Below are 6,527 nucleotides of genomic sequence, written 5' to 3' on the forward strand. Positions count from 1 at the left end.
GGGATGCAGAAGGGGTGAGGGCTCCAGGATGGGATGGCATCCGGAAATGCCAGCCTGTCGGATCCGCAACATGCTCCGCAGCCGGAGACCCCCACTACCTCTCCTTCGATGGGGTCGCCTTCGATTTCCAAGGCACCTGCACCTACATCCTGGCCAAGACCTGCACCAACACCGGGAACCTGACATTCTTTGCCGTGAAGGTGGAGAATGTGCCCTGGGGCAATGGGAAGATGTCTGTCACCAAGCTGGTGTCCGTGGAGGTCTACGGGCTCACGCTCACCCTGCTGCAGAACAGGAAGGGGCTTGTCATGGTAAGTCCTGCTCAAGATGTTCCCAGGGGGCTGAACCCTGCAATGGGGCAGCCCCACTGATGTGGCAATGCAAGGAGCACTTGTCTCCTGGGTCACTCATTAGGAGCGCGCAGGCAGGAGGGGTCAGACACTCAGGTTCTGATCCTGACCTTATTGGCACCAGGGCCAATCCAGAGGCATCCCGCTGAAGAAAGCAGAATCGCTCTGGATTTTCTCTGGGACAAGTGAGATCGGAATCCTGCCCTCAGCTCATTGCGCTCAGTGGATGATTGCAGAGTAAGCCCAGGGAACTGATATCAGAATCAGGCCCTGATGCCATTACACTGGAAGAAGTGACCCTGGATTTACCTTGGGGTCAGTGAAATCAGAAGTGACCATAACATAATTGAGTTCAGTGGAGTCACTACAGATTTGCCCAGGTGTCACTGAGACCCTATCTTGTGCCCATAACCCACCCCTACAGCATCCACTCCCCCGACTCACAGGGAATGCTCCGTCTCTTCCATGTGGACGGGGCGTCTCACAACCTCCCTGTGGTCGTGACCGATGGGCAGCTCCAAGCATATCAGCATGGTGGAAACATGCTGGTGCAAACAGACTTCGGCCTCACTGTGAGCTATGACCTGGTTTACCACGCCAGAGTCACCATCCCAGGGAACTACCAGGGCCAGACGTGCGGCCTGTGCGGGAACCACAACGGGCGTTGGGACGACGAGTTCCTGCTCCCCGATGGAAGGGCGGCCCCTAACGTGGCAGCGTTCAGTTCTGCCCGGAAAGTCCCGATCCCGGGGGTGGCCTGTGAGGATGGATGCACCAGGAACAGCTGTCTGGTCTGCAAGGAGATGAAGAAGGACTTCTTCAAACAGCGCAAATACTGCGGGTTGCTCACGGTGCCCGATGGCCCCTTCGCCACCTGCCACAGCACAGTCAGCCCCACTGTGTATTTCAACAGCTGTCTGTATGATCTGTGCCTGGGCAATGGGGACTCCCAGGTCCTGTGCCAGAGCATCCACAGCTACGTGACGGCCTGCCAGGAGTTCCGGGTCACCGTCCAGCCCTGGAGGAGCACCTCCTTCTGCAGTAAGTGCCGTGATGCTGGTGTAGTACAAGGGCCTGTCCCACTCACTCCCCTCCCTCTGCAGGTATCTAGGTATCTCATTCCAGGCCGCTGGGCTTCTTGAGAGACTCCTTTGGGTGGGAACCAACAACTTCATGTTCCGTTATAAAGGTGACCTGATCCTCTCGTCCCTGTTAGATTCTCCTCTCCTTCATGTCTGTCCCTCTAAGGTGTGGGGTGAGATCTCTCCAGCCATCAATTACTTCTCTCTCTGCTTTAGCTCTGAGCTGCCCGGCCAACAGTCACTACAAGCTGTGCGCCGACCTCTGCACCACCACCTGTGCCAGGATCACCGATGCCAGGAAGTGCCCAGACACCGGCGCCGAAGGCTGCCAGTGCGATGATGGCTTCCTCTTTGATGGCCAGGGCTGCGTGCCTCTGCAGATCTGAGGGTGCTTCAAAAAGGGGATATATTACAAGGTACTGCCCCCTGCTGGGGTATTAAATCCTATCCGTTCGCTTCCTCCATGCCCTGCTCTCATCAGCCATGTTGGATCAGACCGTTGTCACTTGCCAATGGCAATACATGAATCTCTGTAGAAAGGCGAAAGGCACTAATGGTGCAAGGCTTGTTCCATGAACCGTGTCCCTGCAAGGGCAGTGGAGTCTAGGGGTTGGAGCAGGGAGCTGGGAGTCAGGACTCTTCGGTTCTCTCCCCAGCCCTGGGAAGGCAGTCATGCTGTTATACTTAGAAAATGAAAACCAGCAGGATCTTATTCAGGGAATAAGGCAATAGTAGGGGATGTAACATTACAGTAGTTGTGGGGGACCATCCGGAAAATATGTCATACCAATGGTAAGCTGTTATCTGTCTCTCTGCAGTGGCAATTCTTAACATATCCCTGTTTGTATTCATAATATGGATGGTTCGGTTTCCCACATTCCCTTTTGTTTGTTCTAGGAACTGTGTTACCTCTTTACCTTTTAATAGGTGATTGGTGAATTCCTGCCATTCAATATCAAGATTGACAGAGAATTCAGCTAAATCAGTGCTCACAGTAAGATGAGATTTTTCTGGCTGTGGTAGATAGTAAGTGTGATTATTAACTAACATGGCCCCCTCCCCACAGGAGCTGCACCCCAATGGCTCTAACCGACATGGCTTCCCCCCCCCCCCCCACAAGAGTTGCTCACTAACAGCTCCAACCAACACAGCCCCGTCCCCCACAGGAGCCGCTCCCTAATGGCTCTAACCAGCGTGGCCCCCTCCCCCACAGGAGCCGCTCGATAACGGCTCCAACCGACGCAGCACCCTCCCCCACAGGAGCCGCTCCCTAACGGCTCCAACCGACGCAGCCCCCTCCCCCACAGGAGCTGCTCCCTAACGGCTCCAATGGACGCAGCTCCCTCCCCCACAGGGGCTGCTCCCTAATGGCTCTAACCAATGCAGCCCCCTCTCCCTCAGGAGCTGTTCCCTAATGGCTCCAGCTGACACAGGCCCAGCATTGCCAGTCTTGTGTTTTTTTCACAAGTGCCGGGGTTTTGCCGGGGGGCTGGGGCTTGTCTGGTGATGGCGCGAGAAGCTCCAGGCCCCTGGTGAAGTCCAGCCCCGCTGGGAGCCAGCAAAGTCGCTCCTCTCCGCTCACCACTCTGATTGGGGGAGCAAAGAGTCCAGCTGCCCAGGGTGGTGCCGCTCCCTCCCTTCCCCTGTCCCATGAGCAACGGGATGGGACAGCTCCTATGCTCCTCCCCCACCCACAGCACCCACCCTGGGAAGGGGCAAATGGGGGTGAGGAGCCCCAGGAGCTGCTCCCAACCCATTGCAGGCCTCCCTGGGACGGGAGGGAGAGGGGTGAAAAATCCCAGGAGGAGCAGAGGAGAGGCTGTGGGGGGCTGAGTTGAGCAGGTGGGAGTCTGGGATTGCTGGGGCGGAGGCTGGGGCTGAACTGACGGGGGATTGATGGAGGTGGGGGCTGGGGTGCTGAACTGAGGGGAGCTGTACTGCTGGGGTGGAGAATGGGGAGCTGAACTGGGGGTGTTGGACTGATGGGGATGTGGGCTGGGGTGGGGTGGGGGGGCTGGACCGATGGAGGGTGGGCAATGGGGGGTTACTGAGGTGGCTGAACTGATGGGGGAATGGGTGCAGAGAGAATAGAAGGGGGAACTGGGGGACAGGATTAATTACTGCACAGGGGACAGGCAAATGTGGGGGTGACAGCTCCTGCAACAGGGACCAAAATCCCCTTCCCTTAGGAGAGTGGGCAACATGAATTGTCACAGACACGCACTGAGGTGGGCGGGAGAGTTCTAACATCAAAAGACAGGCCGCAATTCACAGTGCAGTCCTTTTAAAAGAAGCTCTTTATTTCTTGGGGCCGATCTCATGAGATTTAGGGTCTGACTCACAATTTTTGATCTCTTGAGATTGGCAATACCATAGACCCCTCCCCCACAGGGGTGGCTCCCTAAAGGCTCTAACCAGAGCCGTCCCCCTCCCCCATGGTTGGCCTCACCAATTCCTAGTCTTAGTCCTTTTGAAATCCCAATGAAATAGTTTTTCTTCAGTATTTGCCAATTTGTGACAATCAAAAGGCTTTGAAGAGATGGTCCAATTTCAATGATGTTCTGATGGAAACCATGCAAATTCCAAAACCCACCTGGTTTTCTCCCAGCTTGCTGACCTGGCTCTTTGGCATCTTGCCAGCAGGATTGCCTCAGAGCCGGGTCTCCATTTCCCTTCAGAGAAAATTTTGCAATTGATTAGATTTATTCTAAATTGGGACGGAACCAATTTTCGAAATATTGAAATCCTCCACCATAAAGAATTACTTTTCTCCAGCCAGTTCTATCTAACATGATGCTATAAACTATTTCTGGCTCCGATTTGGGACCAGATTCACTGAAAATTTTGGATGGGGCCCATTGCTAATCTGAGCAGAGGTCAGAATGAAATGTAAATGACTAGTGCCGTCGATTGTGACCTTTGCCCTTTCTTTCTCACCATGAAGGTGAATAACACCAGGGCCCACTTACCCATCTCCCTCAACAATGGGGCCCTTCGGCTCTATCAGAGCGACACCTCCCTCGTCCTCCACACCAACTTCAACCTCAGAGTGTCCTACGACTGGAACAAACACCTGAGGGTCACCGTCCCTAATGACTTCTCTGAGAGCCTGTGCGGTCTGTGCAGCAATTATAATGGGGACCCTTCCGATGACTTCTGGACCCCAGCCGAGGATCAGGATCCCAGTGCCATACTCCAGGAGCAAAACTGGGAAGTGGAAGATGAGGATCAGTTTTGCTGGCACAATTGCATTGGAGGTTGCAGACCCTGTGCCCCCAGCATAGCCAGAAAGTACAAGGAGGAGGCCTCGTGCGGCCTGATAACCAAGGTCTCAGATGGGCCCTTCAGCCAGTGCCACATCAAGGTGGATCCTACAGTCTACTTGGACAACTGCATGTACGATCTGTGCCACAACGACGACTACAGGAAGGCCCTGTGTGAGGTCCTGAAGGCCTACGTGGACGCCTGCCAGCTGGAGGGGGTCAGGATTGGAGAATGGAGGTAGCTGGCCAGATGCCGTGAGTACAGATTTGAATGCCAACATTATATAAACGGGTCTGGGGGTCAGCACTCCTGCATTCTATTCTTCTCCTTAGGAGGGAGTGTGGCCTAGTGCTTTGAGCAGTGGTTGGGATATGAGGACTCTTGGTTGTACTGTACCTACAGTATCTCTGCCTGTCTGTCTATGGTATTTCTAAGGTGGCTCTCACTGTGAATATATAACATCTGCCAATGACACATGGGAGTCTGAGATAAGTTGATGCCAATTTTTAAGTCAATCATCCCTTTATGGGCCTGATCCTTTAGGGTGCCAGGCACCTCCTGCAATGTGATGAGCATCATTGACTCTTCTTGAGGTGAGTGGGATTGGAGAGCTCTCTGTGCCCCATTAGAGACGTCCCTTTCTGTCTATTTTAAATTCTGCTTTTTCATGGAGAGAACTTGCTGCTAAATCTGTGGGTCCTTCACTCTCCAGCCATGGAGTGCCCCCTGGAGAACAGCCAGTACCAGCTCTGTGGAACAGCCTGCCCAGCCACGTGTGTGGACCAGTCAGTCCCCAGCAGCTGCCAAGACCCCTGCGTGGAAAGCTGCCAGTGTAAGGATGGTTTTGTGCTGAGCCAGGGCAAATGCATCCCACAGGGCAACTGTGGGTGCCAGTTTAAAGGGTGCCCCATGCCCCCAATGAGAGCTTCTGGATCGAAGAGGCATGTGGGACATGGTGCATGTGCAATGCAGCCACTAGACAAGTCGAATGTGTGGGTGCTACATGCAAACGTTCAGAGAGATGCGGGCTAGTGAATGGCGTACGGGGCTGTTACCCTTCCAGCTATGCCATCTGCTCTGTGACAAGGAATCTGTGCTATGCCACCTTTGATGGACAGAGATATGACTTCCAAGGGCACCTGCCACTACCAGCTCACGGCTCTGTGCGAGAAGGCAGAGGGACTGGTAGACTTTGAAGTCTACTTCCAGGAGAACAATACCGCTCCTGTACAGATCAAGGTTTATCAGATCAACCTCAGGGTCAGCAATCAATTCCCTGGGAAAGTCCTGGTGAGTTTCTCAAATTGTCTCTAATCTCTCTAAAACATTTGTGGAAAGTCACCTGTGTGATCCAGAAAAGTTGCAGACAGCGCATGGAAGGATTTTGAAATATAGGGTGAATTGTAACCACATTCTTCTATAAACAGGGAGCCAATGGAGATATTTAAGGACTGAGGTGATGTGGTTACACTTCAGATGTGTGAGAAGGTGTCTGAATCATAGGACTGGAAAGTACCTCGAGAGGTCATTAGTCAAGTTCCATGCAATCATGGCAAGATTAAGTATTACCTAGACCATTCCTGACAGGTCGTTGTGTAACCTGCTCTTAAAAATCTCCAATGATGGATATTCCACAACCTCCCTAAGCAATTTATTCTAGTGATTAACTACCCGGACAGTTAGGAAGTTTTTCCTAACGTCCAAACTAAACCTCCCTTGCTGCAATTTAAGCCCACGGCTTTTTGTCCTATCCTCAGAGATTAAGGAGAAAATTTGTTCACCCTCCTCCTTGAAACAACCTTTTATGTACTTGAAAACTGTTATCATGTCC

Source organism: Emys orbicularis, chromosome 20, assembly GCF_028017835.1.
Source record: "Emys orbicularis isolate rEmyOrb1 chromosome 20, rEmyOrb1.hap1, whole genome shotgun sequence".
Lineage (NCBI taxonomy): Eukaryota > Metazoa > Chordata > Testudines > Emydidae > Emys > Emys orbicularis.